Genomic DNA, 22,495 nt, shown 5'->3' on the forward strand with positions numbered 1-22,495 from the left:
ATACATATCAACACGTTTCTAGTGTATTGAAAATCAGATTTTGGTAGGAATACAGTCATAGAAAGACATATGACTTTACTTGTCTGTTTGTTTTTCATTTAATACAAATTAATTTTGATGAATTGAACTGGTACGACTCTTAGGACTCGTGATAAACGACGATTAATTTTGTAATAATAAAATGAAAACGCTGGGTCATTCACAACGTCATTTGTAATTCATGTCAAAACCTGGGGAGGACCACACACATCCGTGTATATGTGCGCAATCGATACTCAATGATCCAGACAATACCATTTGAATATACCGCCCTTATGTATGCACCTGCTTGACACATCTTGTCACTTGCGGGAAGATATACTATAGGCCTATACCCTAATAGCTTACAATAGATACCCCACCATAAATAGCTCTCTTCGTTACCTCGCTGTGCCAGTATATAAGCGTAGTGTACGCACTTTTGAACCATATTTTGTTCAAAAATGATAGGAAGGGACTGTTTTCAGACAAATTGTTGGTTCTCAGCAGATGCTCAATGATACCGGGAAGTGTTGCAGAAAGGTAAGCGTACTCTTTATTTATTCAAAATATCACATATCAATGAATTTAAATTGGAAATCCAAAAAGGAAATGTCAGGTCAAAATTCTCACCTTAGAATTATTGTGAAATAAAATCAAACCAAATTTAGGCTCCGCAAACAACGTCCAATTATTCCCATTGGTGTGTGCTACACGTGCATATAACAAATTATAATTTGGGGCTAATTTGAGAAGAGTTAATGCCTCGAGTTTCAAAATACACTGAGTGATGTTTTTTGATCAAAAACATCGACAATTCAAGACGCTGTAAAAACAAATAAAGAATTATCTGGGATAATTGCAACTAAGTATAATGAAAGTTATGATCTAAGCTACCAGATGATTTCACACCACCAAATAGTATTATACGGTTGTGCGCCCTGAATGCATTTCTCAGAAAAAGCCATGCATAGCCTAAAGTAAGCATTAAAATGAGCAGAAATTTGCATAACTTTGGCTAAATTTGGATTGGTCATGATTAGTAATATCAAATCCTGCAAGTGTACCACAGATGGGAGAGATCGAGTATTTTTTAATGACTTTAAGAAGTCGTTTCTGTACAGAAACACTGGCATGATTTTGGGGGTAAATTAGGTAATTCCCAGACATCATAGACTTCGAGGGCCAGTCAACCTATATTTTAATCCAGTCAGAGGGATCAGGCTAGGGCTAATTTCAACCATCATAGAAGAACTGAGTCTCTTGCGAAGAAAAAATGATGTTTTCTTGAGGCGAATTTAGTACATATCTCTATCGGGATTTATTTGGTGGTGTGATATCAGATGCATCATTAATTTCCTGACTATGCTATGATATTTAGTTGTGGGAAACGATTACTTTAATGTTTTGGCGGGAATATTTCCCGCCAAAAATGTCAACCAAAAAGAGCATGTAGCCTTAAAGGGGCATTTCGTGATCCACAGCCTCATCCCCCACTTTTCTCAAAAAAAAAGTTGAGATTTTTATATCACTGGAAACCTCTGGCTACATAATGTTTATGTACAAAATATTTCTTGCAGATTAATTCATTTTGCAAAGATATTGTGAATTTGAATTTTGTTCTGGTGCACCAGAACGAAATTACAACGCATTGTCTATGGAGCAGTGTAATACACATAATCATGCATAACTCGCAAACGCAAAATCGGAATCAACTGAAATTTTGGGAATAGGCTTTTTTCGTGGATATGTACTGAAAAATGTCATAAAAAGAGGATGCTAGGATCACGAAATACTCCTTTAATTTATAATGAATTGGTCAGCCAGAACATATGCAAATGAATAATGAATACACAATTATTGAGATGATTATAACATTTAGTTAATATAAAATATTTTTAATGATTGGCAACAGTGGGAACTTTCAATTCTGGCTGCAAACCAATTGTATGATTTTCAATAGTGTGGTGGCAATGGATGTCTTGTACAGATTCCAAATAGAATAAAATTGTTATATATGATGGATACAAACCAAATTGTTGGACTTTAAAAAAAGTTTTCATAGTACAATTCCTTGGAATTATACTATGAAAGTCTAATTATTGGGCTTTTCCATTTAAAATCTACACTACTCCTGTGGAAGATTTTGGAAATATCCATTTGAATTTTTGAAAAAACTTGTAATTGCTAACGCTACAATAAAATATTGTATAAAATATTGTAAAGAAGACTGATGTACCTGTTTTTTGTGATAGTTGTGTTTTGTGGATGGTTTTCTGAACATCTTATCATAAAGAGAAATTTACGGCACATGTTTTGGTCAAACTTGTGTGCTGTAAGATTGGTAGGACAGTCTTTGGGCTTGATTCTCACAGAATACGAAAAAGGTTGAAAACGCCCTAAACATGCATGTTTTTGGCGCTTATTTCCAAAAATTGACCAATAATTAAATCTTTACTTTCATTGCTAATTCAGACTAACTAAAGGATTAGGATTCTTCCAGGTTGTGCATTGTTTTGGTTAAAAATTAAAGGCACCTCTAATATGAACTGTCACAAAAAGTGGATCATTTTGCCAATGCAAATATCCCAGCAAACACAAAAACGTTTTAAAAACGTTTTTAATAAGTTATATTTTGGCTTTTGGTTTACATAAAAACGTTTTAATAACATTAAAATGTCGGGTTATATAAAGGTCATGGAAACGTTTTAAAACGCTTTTGTATGAAAACACACTACAACAATATTTTTAAAATGTTTTCAAAAATGTTATTGTAAACTATTTTTGCAAACATTTTTGCCAAATATTTTGTCAACACTAAAATAACATTATGTTAAAATATTTGCACTCAGCAATTACAGAAATGTTCTTAAAATGTTTTTTTCAAAACGTTTTAATAACATTTAAATGTCGGGTTATATAAAGGTAATGAAAACGCTTTTAAAACGTTATTGAAAATATTTTGGGCAAACATTTTTCGCAAAATATTTTTTCAACTCCCAAAATAACATTCTGTTTAGAATGTTTTGTATCAAGTTTTCAAGAATGTTTTTGGAATGTTATTAAAACGATTTTATACCCTTTATATAACCCGACATTTAAACGATTTCTGCAAAACATTTTTGTTTGCTGAGCAGTAGATTATCAAAAATGTTTTTTAAGGTTATGAAAACGTTTTATACTCTTAATATACCCTTTATATAACCCGACATTTAAACGCTTTTCTGACAACCTTTATAACCTTTTGCGAATCATGTTGAAAACGTTTTGTGTTTGCTGGGATGTGACATGATCAAGGGGAATGAGTCATGTGTCGACCCTGGTTGAAAATAACTTTTACATATGTTTCTAAAGAGGACATGTAGAGCTTTCAGAAACACTTTCTTTGCCAATATCTCAAAATCAATATTAGTAACATCTGACTCATTTCCCTTGATCGTGTCATATATATTGATTATACTGGAGATTGCAGCTCCTATTACTGCATAGTCTACTCATATACCCCTTTTAAAAACCATTATTTTTGTTTTCTTTCACAAACCCTGCCCAATTGAAAATGTTATCTCCCAAGAAAAAAGGGCAAAAAAAAAGTACCAAGTGCACAAAAACTTTTGCCATAATTGAAGCTATAATGGTGAAATAATGGTTTAAAAGTGGAACAAATTCTCACCACACAAATTAGCACTTTTAGGCTAAAATGACCGAATAAAAAAATGAAGTTAATTTGATCAGAAACATACATACAAACATCAACACTGGGGATAATTATATGGGCCATCCCCCCTTATCAAAATGTTGGGGGAATTCATTCCCTACCCCCAGCAGTTAATATTATATCATAAGGACGGAGCTGATCAAATTTGAAATTATATAATTTTTTAAAAACTTATTCCAATGATGTAACTTAAAGCCACTTACATATTTGACAATATACTCCTGTGTATCGAGGTCTACATAAACATGTAAACCTTGCTATTCCATTCAAACAAGTACCGCCATGTAGGCATGGATTGCTGTCACACTCATTAATATCTGAAATGAGAACATATGAGCCCTGAAATAATTGACACGTTTTTAGCTTAACTACCAAAATAAAAAGTGCAGTGAGGCAAAAAAAAAAGTTTCTTTCCTGTTCTTTCAATGTATTACATATGGATTTTTCTCATCATAGCTCAGTGGTATAAAGGCGCTGACTTGTAACCTATAGACTATTGGAGTCACAGGTTCGAATCCTTTGTTAGCTTTGTTAAAATTTATGTTTTTCCTCTCCTGATCCTTCGTATTATTGTTGGCCTAAATAGGTAAACTTCACGCTATTACGTCATCATTCAAATAATGTGTAAATTGTTTGTGTACTATCTTCTGTAGACAACATGTAATGGCGATTGAGAAGTCTTTTGACACATTTTGCATTATTTTGGCATCTTAATCATTAATAATATACATAGACCGATCCGTGTGAAAATTATGTGAAAAATGTTATTTACGGTTAGCTGTAACATTGTTAAAACGGACAGTATCCACTGAAAACCTGTTTGTAGCGGCAATGTTAGACTATGCAATAGTCGATTTTTGATAAATAAAAATATGTTATTAATCATGATGAACGCATTCAGTTGAACTCAAAATTATACTGATATTTATTACATCAAAATACTAGTATAAAATGGTTATGAAAAAGTTTATATAATTATATTTGTGACAGTAAAAGTAAAGTATACGTGAGGCTTATATTATTGAATGCAACATATCATAATGGCATAACTATAATGGCACTTCAATACTGAACAATTCTAATTTTAGAATCTGCCAGTTTATTACTTGTTAAAAATCGACTATGGACTTTCACTTTTAAGCAGAACTTTACCCCCTGTTTACCCTGGGACTTCGTTCTCTAAAACACACTGTCAATGATACTTGTTTATCAATCAAATCTAACCACAAGACTAAGCATGGTGGTACAATACGCGCTAGATGCGTACGTTCATCCATCAACTTTGGCGCCAACACAAAAGCGCCGCATTCCATAGATAGATGTGTACCATGTTTAGTTAATGGTAATGGTACGTGTCGGGAGGATTTAAACAATAACGAGATCTGGGCGACCAATCACAAGCCAGATTCATTTAAAGATGCATTACATCATGACCAATTTTAATTAGGCCTAACTCTCCATAGAGTCCCGTGTTAAAAATGTTAACCGCAAGGCAAAGTCAGTAGTCCACTTGGGAAGCTAACAAACAGAGGGCGTACGGTGACTGAAAAGATCAGATGTGAAAATCTATCAATTGTGCACAAATAATTGAATCAGAGTTTTAAGCTTAAATGTAATAGCCAGAGTATGCACAATTGGCAAGTGGACTACGGAGAAGTCTACGGCAATGTGATATTTAACAGAAAATCATGCAGTTTAGAGCCCTAATTACGAAACATGTGTAATTTAGCATAGAGGGTGTTTTCAGTGACCACTCCCTAAATAAACCAATTTCTTCAACAATTTTATTATGAATCAAAAGGATATTATCTACTCCCAAATCGTGTGCAATATGAAGCTCATACAATATTCTGTTTGTGAGTTTTTTGAGGGTTTTTTTGTTGCCACACCAGAGAGTTAATTGGCCAACATCCTTCCCTGCTCCCCTATGGCAATGTTGATTTGGACAAAATCGTCATCATTTCTATATTACAGTCTCCCAACATTGAAAGATACGGGTGGGGAAGGAGTGAGTGTAAGCTGAATGTGCATTTGCAACTATTATACAAAGATCATGCGGAACTATCACATATTTAGCTGGTGCATGGTGTGGCAACAAATTTCAGCCATGATAGTAGAATTCTCCGGCAACAGGTTGCTAACTAAAAACACACCGAATTATGACATATTTAAAGGCTAATATAGTTATATACCCCTAAATTAAACATACCAGACGGTCTATATAAATTTCGGAATATTCCTAACAAAGAAAAAGCACTTTTAATCCTTCGTTTCTGCGATTCATGGAAGCCGCCATGATAGCTCCTTTCTGCCACAAGCGGTCAGTGTAACCTTTCACACAGACCCTGGCGGCGTAGGTTGCTATGGCATTCGCAACCCCACAGCGAATTTTGGTTTTAGTGCTGTTTTTACTTTTCGTTCTCAAAAGACATTGTTGATCATAAATATTACTTAAAATACATTTTTTATGTTCTTCTGTAGTTTTATGGGTAAAAATTGTCGCGTTTTCTTTTGAACGAATGTTGAATCTGAACTTTGGTAGTATTCGCCGTGTCACCAAAGTTCACGAGGGACGAGGCTCGTGGCACGGATTTCGCTGGTTTCAAAATCGGTGTACCGTTACAGCGTAATAAAATACATCGGGTATCAATATGGCCGCCACCATGGATTACAAAACGATCGCTGATTGTCGTAAGGAATTAAGACTGGGGGTCTGGATCAATTCAGCAATGTGCGGACAAAGCCAAAAATAAAGGTTCATGGAATTTGCCTAAATCATGTGATAGGAAAGGTATTTGGGTCTTATGATTTTGTAACTTGATCAAAAATTCGAAAATCCCTTGTTGCCATGGTAACGGTTCTTTGAAGATTGCCACAGGGAAAGTACATTTTTTCAATTTTACAGCCTCGAAAAAGACACATTTTTCTAGCTAGCACTAATGAAATTGCTAGAAGTATGGAACAATTTAAATTGCTGCTGATAAATACCTATGTATTAGGCGTTACAAAAATAGTATTGCCAGTTTCTCACCCACCTAGAATATTGTGTAATATGCAATGCAAAATCCCTCTGTTTTGCAATTTTTTTCATTAGTAAAAGTGGTATAACTTTGAAATTCAATAACTCTCAAGAAGAAGTTTGCTGATTAAAGTCAGGGGTTGGATGAGAATGACTATGAATGGGGATGATCAACCAACCAATAAAAAATTGGGGTCTTTACCCCATAACTAAGTTTTACTTTGAAGAAAGTTCGCTATTTTCGATAAAAATGAGCTAATTACATAGTACTTTCACAGTATAAAAAATTCCTTTATTGGCTTGTGATTTGCAAATAACATACCCAGAATAGTTCCTTGACCCATCATAACCATTATATTTAAGTAATGTTCACTTAGTAAACTGCCAGTGACCCCTCCCCCAGCCATATGGTTTAATGCATGAAAAATGTGCAAAGTTGGGCGCAAAATGGTTACCATGGGCATTAATTTCTTGGTGGTGGTTATCTGTCTTTTACAATCTCTACTGTTCCTAAACAATGGATAAATCGATTATAACTATTAAAACCAAATAAAACACATTATATTTCAGTTGGTCACTACTCTGGAGTAGGCTAGGGGTTTTCCATGTATAATAATCATTTCTACTTCTTATTTAGGCCTATATTCACTACTGGACTCATTGATTGACTTTATCTGAAATACCTCACCAATAATCTAAATATGGTTTAAACCTAATGAGAATGTGATAATTTCGTGGATTTATAATATTAAAGTCCTTTTTACCAGTTGTTTCTACCTTATCTGGGGTTTATAGCAACAACAGCAACTCACATACCAAGTAACATTTTTCTTTGTTTTATACAATGTTATATATAAATTTAGTTCTAAGACTGCATGATACTGAAAACAAATCTCAAATGTAAGAAAGATCAAACATTGTACAAAACAATAGAAAAATGTTTATAAAAACATGGGGGACTGGACAATGCACTTGAATTATTGTTTTGAAATGCAATGTCACAGTTTTTTGCTTTTTTGAAAGTTAAATGTGGACATGGTGAAGCCATTGCCAACCCATCATAAAGTGATGCTCAAGTCTTTACTTTGTGTAGATTGTTAGAATTATAAACGGAGTCGCTCATGTGTGGGATTTTCTAATGAGATCATGAACAGTGCCTGACAGATGTCTGTGAGAGTTTTGATGCTGACACTGCTAAGTTTGTCATCTTGTACTCTAAATAATCTATTTATCCCCAAAGTAATAGGAGTAATGGGATGATAAAGTTCTGGTTTCTGCACCGCTTGCTTTAGGCACTCTTGATATACCATTGTATCTGCAGGATCTGCAAGTTCATTATTGATCTCTCGAAAAAAAACTACTTGTGTGTTGATGTAGTCAGATGTAGGCCTGCTGAACATGCTAAATGCCCTCTTGTTGCTATTTTACATCCGCAAAAAAACGCATTTGCTTAGCAATAACAGCAGAAGGGATTCCCAGTGACCTCTCCATGCTCATACCCATCAATAATAAATTATTTCTGCTTCCTGGAAATTGGGGTTGTTTGTTTCTTGCTGACTATAGGTTAAATACCACTAATTATGTATTACACAGGTTTCAATGGCAAAATGGCTAATTTCGGGTGGATGTTTCTCATATTCAGAACTCTCACAGTTAAATGCCACTAATATCAGGTGAAACTATATGATTTAGATGCCAAATGATCAAAAAACTCAACATAGGTTGACCTGAGACTTTTCTTGTTTTAACGCACTGAACCGTAAACACCTGAAAATGGCAGTGCGCCCTCGAAGCTGAAAGTTACAATATGGTAGGGCGAATATTTACTAACAACCGTAGCCGTGCGTATGAATTTTGGTACTATTACAACAAAAATGTCATAATTAATGAAAGAAAATATACCATTTTGAAGCATCAAACCCTAAAAAGTACTTTTTTGGCTATATTACTTGGTCAATTTCAGCGATTTTAAAGCAGTTTTTTCAGATGCCATGCAAACAAATAGTTACTCGTCTTATTTTCGTGCATCACCCAGGCCTATTAGTGGTATATAACCTTTAGGGCCAATTCATGACCTAATCATATCTCTGATTCAGAAAGAATGCATTGCTGTCCGTTTGTATTTCCTCTTATCTTGGCTAGAAGGCTTTTTAATTTTGATGTTTATAATTTTGTCATATTTTCCTGACTGAATGTGAGCTACTAGCGCCAATGCTTCAATGCTTTATGTATGTCGATGTACATGTTTCCTTGGGTAACTGAATAGCGTTTGCAATACCTCTTGAATCCACCGTAGCTAGTAGATTCATCTACTGAAGATAAAGCTTCACATACTTCCTATTGCTGATTGGTGTTCTCGTAGAATTGGTGAACACTGTTGATTGTACTGGGTTAGTACTAGTAGCTGCCTGCAGCCTGATGTTAAAAGCAGCACATAGTCCATGATGTTGATGATTTTCAAATGTTTCTTGGTTAACATTTTCTGATGTTGAATTCCCTGAAGATCCATCTGCTGGAGATGAAACTTTACATGCTTCCTGATGTTGAGGGCTAGGCTTAAAACTTCCAAACGGCGTGCCACAAAGAATTGCTTGCCCCTTCCGCCTGCCAACAAATCTTTGCCCCCCGCATTACATGACATATGTTTGAGTTCCCAATTTGCAAACCTTATAATAATGGTCTAGATGTACATGTATAATGCAAGCGTAGTGAGCAAAGAATTTTGCATATTTGATCATTTCTGCACTGTTTTTCTAAGCCCTTGTCGGAGCGTGTCTGTAGTATAGTCTGCCCCGTAAATGTGTTCCAATGTCCATTGCCACCACCTAGCTTGCAGTGGCAAACAAAAACCTGGGCAAATCAGATGTGTCGTTTACCGGTATATTGTCAGTACCCTATCCTTTGCGGCGGCTAGGAACCATGGTATAGGTTCATGTACTAGACCCCTCACCCCTTTGACCTGCCAAAAATTCTTGGACACCCCCCCCCCCCCAGGGGCGTAAATCCATTTTTGAAAGTGGGGGGGACACAATGAGAATTATTAGTCATTGATACTTTGGCGCGACAGTCGTGCCCTCGCGACATAGGGGGGTGTCTGAGGGGGGATGTGCCCCCCTGAGAAGTAAGAAACTTTTGCAAAATGAAGACCTAATTGAAGCCATTTGGTGGACCAATTTGGCACTACATGTATTATTGTGTAAAATTTAAGCTTGAAACAGCTGAAAAACTGTGAAATGACGTCCTAACTTGTGGACAAGTCTTCACTAAAACAGAAGCGAAAGCGACCACTTGTTTATGTATACGCAGGGGGGCGGAACATCCCCCCTCAGACGTTGGAAAATTTTGCAAAATGAAGGTCCAATTGAAGTCATTTGGTGCAAAAAATATTACACTGTTATCATAAAAACATACAAAAAAGGGACTGAACTCAATTAGCAAAATTTTACTTGAGATTTGAGATTCGGAATTATTACTAAAGCATGCATGGATTGATGTTGAAGTCAGCATTGAGTCCGTCTTAAAACTGACTTCAAGCAATTTGCACAAAATAATCACAGGCCTATATAATATTATACTTACGATCGACCCGGCTGTGCGGATTTTTAGGTATGGGCAGTGATGGGCCTACTCAATTACGTGCAATTAAACATTTTTTCTTCCCTTTTCTCCCTTTCTCTTCTCTTTTCTCCCTTTCTCTTCTCTTTTTCTCCTTTTCTCCCTTTCTCTTCTCTCCTTTCCCTTTTTTTTTTCCTACAGGGGTTATCATTATTGCACAGCCCCTGATTGGTGTTCTCGTAAAGTTGGTGAACTCTGTTGTTTGTACCGGGTAGCTAGCTGTCTGATGCTAAAAGCAACCTGCCTTCCAAGCGCTGCTCTCTATCTGTATTTGAATAGCGCTGCGATCTGTCTAATCTGCTTAACATGCTTAAAAGGCATGTATGTATATAGCTTGTTTGTACCATTTAAAACTGAGACTCAAATTTAAGAAGTCACTTAATCTTTTCATCAATAGAAATATATTCAATAATTATTTCATTACGGTTATTTAAACACAATCCTTTTTTGCGAAATTTGTCTTTTTTGCCATAAATTCCCTTAAAAATACACATTTTTTCAAAAACTTGGTACTTTTAAAAGCCAGAACTTCTTTAGAAGTTGAGACCCCAATTTTTGAAACTATATATCTGTCAGCAAGGGTTCACTCTAGCTATGCCACCATACAATTACAAAATATCAACTTCTTCTTTACAGTTACACCCCTTCAATGTTGGGGTAAAATTACATTTACAATTTTTGCCCAAAAATGTGTTTTTCTACTTAAAATTAAAGGATCTTTTAAAAGAGTGACAAGCTCTTTCTTCATTTGCAAGGACTACCAAAGCATTCCCCTATCTGAAGAAAAAAATTAAAAAATTATATCACATCTTATATATTTGTGGCATTCGACCAAACTATGCCCTTTTTCAAAAATGAAAATTGTAAATTTTGGTCATTTTCGACTAAAATTTGTTTTGTCCGTTACCATGCCAACAGGCCAAATGCAAGTTTTTAAATGTCATTTTTAAAATGTCCCCCCTAAACCCTTTCCATGCTAAAAGAATCAAGGATTTCTATTTTTTTGAGTTTGTCCACATATTTAAAATTTTGCTTGACGGTAACAGACCCCTTGTCTTAAGAATTTCTCCTTTATTTGGACGTATATAAGCTTGGGACTTTTACTGTTTGTCGTTTTTATTATTACTGCAACTATATAGCCATTGATTAGTGTATGGTACAGATTTCCTTTAAGGTATGACCACTATTATTGATAGTTAATTATAATTATCATTAAGCAGGAAATCGTGTCACAAAGAAGAAACAAATTGTGTGTTCCTGGTCTTGGTCTTTTTCATCTAAATTAGAGAGAAATGCAATAAATAGATAAAGGCCTATGATTCTGTCTCTGAAAAGGAAGGCGTATTTAATTCAGAATATATTATTTTCTTTAAGCAAACAAAATACTTTCCATTATAGGCAATTTAAACTGCACTCACCAATCTGTAAATAATTCCAATATTTTTGTGATTTACAACTGTCATATCTGTATTAATTTCTCATCTTACCTTGATCACAGTTAAGTCCTGTAAATCCTGCTGGGCAGGTGCAATTGTAGGATGTGTAGGATGTATTGTAGGATGATGTGTAGGATGAATTGTAGGATGAATTGTAGGATGAATTATAGGATGGTGTGTAGGATGAATTATAGGATGACGTGTAGTTGTTACAGGTGCCACCATTCTCACATGGACTACTTGCACATGGATCAATCTCTGCAATATTGAACATGGAGAGAGAAAGAGGCTTAAGCATTTATTAATATTGACAGACATTCTACTTTCACATATCCTCTCCCTTTGGAGTCCAACTTGAAATGTGTCATATGATTAAGGGTAAAGCAAGCAACATCACACATAAAGTGCCTGTTTTGGATCAAAATCATGGAGCCTGAGTCTGACAAAGATTTTTGTCGCAAGTATCTCCCTGTCATGCCATACCAAATATAGACAATTCTTCAATGTACTTTCAACAAAATGCAGTGCCAAATATCCAGAATCTTAGAATCTTTTACCTAATATTTAGCTAAATTTTCTTATAATTTACCTTCGGAGGACAAAATTTGGCAGTATTTTGCTTTGTTTACTGGTGTCCTTTAAATGATAAAATCAGTCTTTTGAATTAAAAATCTGCTTTAAACAAAGCTGGACTAGCTCAGCTTCTGAGCTTTGATATGGGTCCTCATTGAAAAATTGAAAACCATGACATACCCTCTCTGAGCTGTTCTAGAGATGTGCCAGTGTCTTGGCTGTCTCAGGACATGTAGTAATCAGAGTGTTTGTGCAGAGTTTGTTCCCTATTCACTAAACTGGACATGCCATATCTCGAGGGCTGTGGGATCACTAAATATTTCACGATCAGATAGAAAGGGGCAATCTCTATATACTAACAGAATTGGAATGGTCAGTGTCTCCATGAACATTTATAGTCATTTGACACAATAACTTATTATTTTTTAAACAAAAATGTCTCCTTTTAAAATCAAACAAACCATCATGATCAACTACATAACCATGGCGCCGCATCATACATGTGATACTAAATAGGCTCCAGGTAATGTACAGGTCCAAGTATATGGGGTATTGATATAACCCATTTTTAAACCATAAGTGAATGGAATCATTTTCCAAAGCAAACACAAGTACAAATTAATTAAACACTAACAAGTAATTGAAATTTATTCATCCACGCTTCACAGCATATCAGTGTTGTATGAGCAAAAAGTATATGTGACTATAAAAAAATAGAAATCTGCAAGGACATTCACACCATTTAATTAGGAAAACCCTCTGATTGAACTTTGGAGCATTCCTTCATTTGCTTCATTTATTTGACACAGTACAGTGTGGGCAATACACAGACCCGACCAAATGAGATGGTGTCGGCAAATTTGCAGTAGAAGCCCAAATACGAGGGGGTATCAAAAAGTTTTAGAAATCGCCCAGAAGTGAAAGAGCTATATCAATGAAATTTTGTCAGTGCAATCACTGGTCCTTATGTACACTATGATGCAAATATGGACTCATAAGAATGTTTACTTTTTTCACAGGCGAAAATTGAGGCATGTAGCATGATTAAGTTCCATTTTAAGGGTTACAGTGCCCAAAAAATCTGTGATGAAATAAAAATTCATTTTCCAAAAAGCAACAGTGACAATATCACAATCACCACCAAAGATAACTTTCATTTCATCATCGATTTTCTAGGCACTGCGACCCTTCAAATGCAGGATCTTAATAACGCTGATTGCCTCAATTTTCTCAATCTTGCAGTTTATGCGCAGTAACTGGGGCAACAGGTTATTGGCATCTAGTGCCACCTGTAAAAAAAGTAAACATACCTATGAGACCATTTTTGGACCATAATGTACATAAGGACCCGTGATTGCACTGACAAAATTTCATTGATATAGCTCTTTCACTTCTGGGCGATTTCTAAAACTTTTTGATACCCCCTCGTATGCATAGTGAGTATAAAATAGCATATACCTTTACATCCCCTGTGTATTTACATGAATTTGTTATACTTAATGCTCCTGAAAATATTCCAGATTGCACTGAAAATGCACATTTCACCTTTATTTTTAAATTATAAATAGCTTCAAACTCAATGTATCACAATATATCAATGTCTTTAAAAAAAGGTTTGAAAACATCACAAAACTTTATACGGTATATAGCAATATACTATCAACTCACATGTGAAGCTAAAGAGAGACCAGGGGATACTAATTTGGTAAAATTGCCAATGACATATCGTCACCCTGCTACAATAATTACCTAGTAATTTTTTGTTATATTGAGAACGAAGTAAATAATGGTTCAAGCATGCATTAGTTACGTAATCACCCTAATTATTTCTGATTATTCCCTTTAATTTGTCTCATTATTATTTGTTCTTGTCCAAAGATTGGTGAATAAATATGTTTAAATGCATCCTTGAACCATATTTTGTACTTTATTCTCAAAATTACAAAAAATGACTTAGGCAATTAGCGTAGCAGGCTGACGATATGTGAAGTTAAAGTGAGACCAGGAGATACTAATTTGGAACAATTGCCAATGACATATCGTCACCCTGCTACAATAATTTTTTGTTATATTGAGAACAAAGTAAAAAATATGGTTCAAGCATGCATCAGTTGTAATCACCCTAATCATTTCTGATAATTCCTTTTAATTTGTCTCATTATCATTTGTTCTTGTCCAAAGATTGGTGAATAAATATGTTTAAATGCATGCTTGAACCAAATTTTGTACTTCGTTCTCCAAATTACAAAAAATGACTTAGGCAATTATCAGAGCATGGTGATGATATGTGATACATTAAACCATGCCAGACACAGGTTTCACAAGTGTTGAGGCTAAATGCAAGAAACAGAATAAATAAACTAAAGAAAACATATCACGCCCAACAAATCAATGTACACAGTTTTGACAAATGATGAGATTCCTATTCAAATTATGACTAATACTGTCTAGAGATCATTATGTAAAATTAATGTTTCCGACCTGGGGGTACTCAGTACAAATGACCATACGGGGACGTGCCGCAAATATGGGTAGCATTTTCGGCATTTTGGTATATCAATGGCCCCTTTTTCAAAGCCTATTTTGGTATATGAATGGGTCCTTTTTTCAAAATTTTCAATTTTTTTTCGGAAAATAGCCCAATTTTTCCTTAATCTAGCCTTAATCTAGCCAAAATTTTCCCTAAATTTGTAAAAACTAAGACAATTTGGGTTAAATTCGGCCGAAAATTTTGACTTTTGGTATATCAATGGGTCCAAATTTCTCAGTGGCACGTCTCTACCAAAACCAAACTTGAGTACCTCCCCCCTCCCGGGTTTCCGACTTGTTCAACAATCATTCATTACACTCTTAGATATCGAGAACCAATCAGAGCAAATGTTAGTAAAATGCGAACCATGCATTAATACGTGCGCGCAGTAATAGACATGTTAAACTCACTGGGGTGGATCAAACTAAGTGACAGATGGAAAAATCATATTTATTTTATTTTATTTGATCATTTCAATCTTTATTGCAATCATTAAAAAACATACAAACTTTAAGCATAATGATTGAAAAGAAAACACATAAACCAGACTAGAGAATGGAGAAGACAAAATGCCATATCTCCGCAGGTGCATAAATACCAATACATACAAAACATTCAACACTGAACAAGAAAATATACCTTCAGTAAAATTCATTTTTTTTAAAGGAATAAAAGACATTTTAAAAGGGGATCCAGAAAGTCAAAAAGCCAAAGCATTATTCTTACATTTAAATGTTTAAGAAATCTTAGTCCTTCATATTTATCATCTCAGTTTGAATTTGTTCATAATACTCATTCTCATGTAACCAGAAATCATTCGTCTAATACATTGATTGTTCCAAAATACAACACTAATTCTGGATTACGTACATTTCACATCAGAGCTGCTCATATTTGGGACAGTTTATCACCAATGATTCGAACTGATATGGAAAATATGTCTTTGAGACAATTCAAAACAAATATTCTCATTTCATGTTAAAATGTGTATAGTCTATGAATTCATAATTGTGATTGCATTTTTTTGTATATCTTATATTGTATCACTTTTGTGTACTGTTATTATATTATGTTTTGTATTGACTGAGGGCCTGCTTGGAAAGCAGTGCTGGTCACTGAAGTTGTTCCCCTCAATAAAGAAAGAATAAACTAAACTAAACTAAACTACGTGCAGTACTGTCAGACGCATTCATTTTTCTTGCAGGTTGATGCATTTACATTTGCTTGCATTTTCTAACATTTTTAGTGACAATTTTGTTTTAAAAATAGCAAAATTATGGAATTTTTTTCAGCAAGTGATATGCATTTATTAACTTATAGCCTAATTAAAAAACAATGGTGAAGTAAAACTCTTTCATGTTATGTTGGTCAAATTATGCATAATGTATAAAGGCTAATACAAATTAGTTAAGGTCTAGTTGTTATTGTGGGAACCAGTTCAGTTCATAATAATATTGAGTTGTGGTTTTGATTTGAAGGTAACCAACCAAATCAAATGGAACTTTCACACTCTGTGACTGACTGCCGGCAGTGACTTTGTAAACAATACCATTATTCTATTCAAAGTATTAGCTTATTGCACACTAGTAATTTATAACCAAGCAAACACTGACATAAGTATAACTGTGTTGTGATCAGGATTTTTCTGTTCCATTTTAAGGGGGGAACTTAAGATAAACAAGAACTGTATTAAAAAAAGACAATGCCATGGATGAAGATTATGTTTCATAATTTTGCATTGATAAGTGCCTGATATGCTGGTAATTTGTTTTTCAAAGGGCAATTTTTTAATCAAATTAAAACATAAAATGTTAATGATTGATTTTACAACTATTTCCAATACAAATGTATTTCATTGTTAAAATTATTGGTGATAATTAAAGGAAATACAGGGTAACGGGGTTATGGTTTAGGGTAGGCCTATTTAGTACAGTATTTAGGTAATAGCAATTCGGTGTGGTATTAAATGCCATTTAGGCCCTGGGCCTATAAATAGTCTCTATCATCATGTAATCTGTTCAGCGATTCTTCCCATTTTAGTAATCGCTCCTGTTAACTCAACTCAGGCATTCCGCTAGTTGGTATGTGTTTTCAATTTTTTTTAAAGTCATTATTGCCACAAATTTCTACATTGAAGGCACACGCACCATGACAAATGCACCCCCCCATACATACATATTGAAGGCACACACACCATGACAAATGCACAGGCCCATTGAAGGCACACACACCATGACAAATGCACATGCCCATTGAAGGCACACACTCAGTGTTCGAAATATGCCTCAAAAAGTTACAGGCCAGCCGGGCTTGACCTTAAAAAGTTACCGGCCAGCCGGGCCGGCAACCAGATGCCAGTCAGAAAAGTTACCGGCCAGGCCTAAAAGTGACAGGCCAATGGCCGGCTGACCGGCCCTATTTCGAACGCTGCACACACTCCGTGACAAATGCAGGGGCCCATTGAATTCACACACTCTGTGACAAATGCACAGGCCCATTGAAGGCACACACACCGTGACAAATGCACAGGGCTCTGCATCTACCCATTTGATTTCTCTCATTCTCTGTAAGCTCTCAATTTTTCACAACTTTATTAATAAAAATATATACATAATAAGAATGTCATAATATGATATCAATTTATCAGTGACCTACCTAGCTGACACATGTCACCACCAAACCCTGGTGGGCATGTACATTCATACCCATTTACCAAGTCATTACAACTCCCTTCATTCTGACATGGGAAACTCTTACATTCATTAATTTCTGTATAAAAAACAAGAAAATTAGTGAGGAAAAACAAAGAAACATATTAGTAGTGGTGTGATTTGGGCTGATTTCAAGGGTTGGCCTTTTGGGCATGGACCTACTAACCCTTATGGCAGTGTGGCTGGATGCACCCCATCCACACCACCAGTAGAAGGAAGGGGAGGTATCCAGGTGTGGTATTTAAGTATGTAGGAGGCTTAGGGTTAGCAAAGACAACAGGATGTCAAGCCCAACCCATCTTGATTGGACAGCTTGGAACTTGTGCATGGCTAAAATATCTTGTGACGTGTGCATAATCTACGGGATGTTCATTGAGTTGATTAATGATTGATAGACTGATACAGGCACAGCGATGATATAGGCACTGGAATTAAATAGCAATTTTCTTTTGTTTTACCTACTTTTATTTGACTCAAAATTCAAAGTACACATATCCTAGATAGTGGGGAAAAATGAAAAACTTGACATTTTTGATGGAAATGTAACAATATTGCTTTAAAAACACAAAATATGGATTTAATTTTGCAATAGGGCGTATCATTGGAAGGAATGCTTTCATTATTACCCTCTGCATATTATTATCTCCTATTGCTGTATACACTCTTATTTTCAGGATCGTTTTATTTTCACAAATTTCATGAGTGGACGTGCAGGTGCGAAAATAACAACACCCAAAATATGATTTTATAAAAAAATACTTTACACTTACATAACATTCGCAAAATAAACCACTTGCACTATTTCCAAAAATGATATGCATTAAATCTATTTCATTTCATGTCTTCATTTTTAACTTTCAGTTTGACCTAACTGGGACCAATGGAATAAAAGCAGGATTTTTCAAACTTCACTATCTTTGATCACACACATGCAATTTTTACATGCAAAAGTTGTAACTTTAAACTGTAACTATATTATTATGAGCCATTCAAAGTCAATTGATTAACACACATTACACCTTCAAGCTATGTACATATGCCACTGAATTGCTTCTATAATACTTAATACTGATCTTAGCTAGTAGGGGGTCAGTGCCCCCGCCCCCTCCCCAATCAAAGACTGTTGGTACATCATAGGTCATCAGTACACGATGCCCCCGGGGCAGTGTGTATCGACTGTCCAGAGGAATAAGAACACTACATATTTTCACAAAATTGGCCAAAATCTGCGATGTGCTTCCTCCTTTTCGCCTATTTCAGGCCAAATTTTGGCACATTTAAACATCGATATTGCAAATTTTAGCAAGCTCCGCACACTTGCCCAGCCCGGTTGCCCAGTAACATAATTCTCCATTTTTGGCTGGCACGGCACCGAGTTGGTGAGGGGGCAGGGGGATCACTGATGTGACATCCTTGACACAAACACATGAACACTAGTACTCATCTGTGATATTCTGTCTTTTTCTTTTGTCAAATTATGCCCAACCCTCCCTATACCACGTATTGATCTTACCTGTACATGTATAGTTGGCATAGTCTTCTATACATTCATAACCAGGACCACATGGATTACTAGCACACTCTAAACCATCTAAGAAGAAAAGAAACAAGAAAACAGCTCAATTGCATTTTGACTTCTCAGGAAAAAACTAACAGAGTTATGGCACAAATGTTATATGCAATACAATCAGTAATATCTTGGCTAGAAGAAGACGTTTAGCTGGTGTCTTTACTAGCTTGGGTTCAAAAGTTATGTCCGATTAATTAAATCGTCCAGAAAACGTGTTGGGCCACTTTTGCCATGTTTGCGCATATCAAGTTTGAACCGCGTAGATATGCTTATCGTGCATTAAACATCAAAGAACTGATACAAAAGAATTACAAGTGGTGTTTCTTCATATAATTAATATGAACTTAATAATATGATATTTCTTTAAAATCTATAAATGAAGTCATGAAATTTCTTTCAAATTATTTTATAAATAAAGTAATTTCTCATATCTCTTAGATATCATTGGTAAAACTGAGAACAGTTTTTGCATCCATAAGTACAAAACAATAACATTTTTTTTTAAAATTAAGTTCAGCTGGGCTTCTAGCTGTTCTGGGGCGATCACTATTACCAGCATTTCTGTTAACAAATTCTAGATACTTCTCATAGGTATATGTAATTGTATGCCTTGATGGAGAAATGAGTTTGGAAAATGAGCTATAAACAATCGCATGGTTTCTGCTTGACTCCTTGTGCTACCGAATGTCACAACCATAAAAATACGCTCTTCCAACGTGAATTGGGGTTGAAGTTGTTGGGCTGCAACCACGATTTCAAGTAAATGAGGCTGTTATGTCAGTGCTTAGTTGTGACTTTCAAAAACTCAAGGAGATATTCTATTATGTAATCATTTCTACCAGTTCGAATACCCCATTGTTTAAAACTACCTATCATAAGAGCATCGTCCAAATGGTCCATGGTTCAACTCTATTCAGTCACTTTTGTAACCCTTAGACAAAAGTGGTTTTAAGACTAGGTTACATAATTGGCCATATCTTTACTTGTATACCATCGAGATTTTGTTGGCATTAAGTTTATCTGGTGGCTAAAGAAATTATCTTGATAGGCATATAAATATCAAACCAAAAATTAAGCGGCATACGTGTTTCATTTTATTTTTAAAATTGTACAAATTTTATTGTTACACCCTGTATAATGTCTTGTTGCATAATACAGATACTACCCAATTTTAGGAATTTTATTGCACAAGGATCTAAAAAAGAAAAAGCAACCACCCTCAACTATCACTTTTGATTAAAAATGCATGAACAACAACCAAACCCACACAAATGAAAATATCAAAAACCTATTAAAATACACAGGAAGACTATTTAACTGATGGTACACAATTACATGAAATTTAATTAGATTTGACATGCCCAATTTTGCCAGGCAAATATTTTGGCAAACATTAGACTTGCCACACTCTAAACCATCTTGCCACACCTAGTTTTGCCAGGCAAAATACTTCTTTAAGCCTACCCCCCCCCCCCCTCCCCAATAAACTGCCAACTGAACACCCTATGTCATTTATTTGCTGGAGATATGAATAAAAAAATGATTTTCAAAACTGAGAATAATTTTTCAACAAAAATCACAAGCTTATCAATAAAATCACAAGCCAAAATCTTGGCAAGTTTACCAGAAATTCAACAACCACCTGTGCTAAACAAGTAATTATCAAGTATAAAAGCCAGGTGGTGGTGGATGCGATATCGTCATTTTTGACGTTGCCATTGGATTAACACATAATCATGAAATCTTCACAAACAATTCTAAATTTGTTATATGGTGTCAAAACTAAATTATCTTATTCTAAAACCGTTTGGGTACGACAATGTACCACACTGTAAGTATGTTGTTTTTCAATTTATAACTGCTAACCGTGTATTTTGAATGGGGCTGTCAGCCTTGTATTTTCGCCAGCCTCGAACGTCACGTGTTGCGTGACCTATGCCGCCTGATAAAAGCTCAACAAAATGTTGTCGCCTCTATTGACCCAATTCAAATTTCCTCTAAATTTAAGAGAGGGCAGCATGACAGAAAATTTTAATGAACATCCCAGACAGTGAAAACATGAATAACTAAGAATCTAAGTCAACTTACCACTTGTGTAGTTCAATGACCATCCACTTTTCACAATATTGATATCTGTTGTCCACACTAGAAAGAACTGATTTGAATCCAAATGGATATCTGCTGGTAGCTCACTACCATCAAACATCTGGGTGTTATTCATTGTAAAATCTGCTAATGCACCTGTGTTCAACTCCAATGTGTCTTTGTGGACTTCAGTATTAAAAGTAGTGAAATGAATATCAATACTGTGAGCTGTGGGAATCTTGATGAAATAGAGGCAGTATTGCCTGTTGGAGTAAGTGTCAGGAAAACTTGGTGAGTTGACAACATCACTGCTCTCATAGAAATTGTATTGGCAAAGAGTACCTAGACAAATGGGCAAAAATACAACAAATTCAACACATGTATACAAGTTTTATGTAGATCTCCCATCCCACACTTTTAAGGGGTTCATCATATAATATGATACTGTATGCATGCCTAATAGTTGGCAAGTAAGTTGTGTTACACAGCTTTTATTATAGTTGACAGGTAATTTGTGCTAGTTTTTTTTATTATAGTTGCAAGTAAAATAGGTAACTTGTGTTACACATTTATGATTATAGCTGGCACGTAACATGTGTTACATAGATTTTATTATAGTTGGCAGGTAACTAATGTTACACAGCTTTTTAATATAGTTGCATGTAACTTGTGTTACACAGCTTTTATTATAGTTAATAAGTAACTTGTGTTACACAGCTTTTATTATAGTTAATAAGTAACTTGTGTTACACAGCTTTAATTATAGTTGGCAGGTAGCAGCATGTGTTACACAGTTTTTATTATTGTTGGCAAGTAACTTGTGTTACCCAGTTTTTATTATAGTTGCAAGTAACACAAGTAACTTGTGTAATACATCTTTTATTATAGTCAACAATTTACTTGTGTTACACAGCTTTCATTATAGTTTACAACTCAAAAAAACGTATCCACTCATGAATGATTGCAGCAGTAACAGGCGCAGCAGTCGGATCAAGAACACTGACCACCCCAACAAGGGCAGCATGACTCTCCCGTACGCGGAGGGAGTGACTGAAAGCCTCCAACGGCTGTTCAGATCTCATCATATAACAACTCATATTAAGCCACAGAACTCACTTCGTTCATTACTGGTGTCACCTAAAGATCCCACACACAAATTGGATAAATCAGGTGCAGTTGGCCTCCAATGTGCTGATTGTGAATCCACCTATGTTGGTGAGAGT

This window comes from Amphiura filiformis, chromosome 11, assembly GCF_039555335.1.
Source record: "Amphiura filiformis chromosome 11, Afil_fr2py, whole genome shotgun sequence".
NCBI lineage: Eukaryota > Metazoa > Echinodermata > Ophiuroidea > Amphilepidida > Amphiuridae > Amphiura > Amphiura filiformis.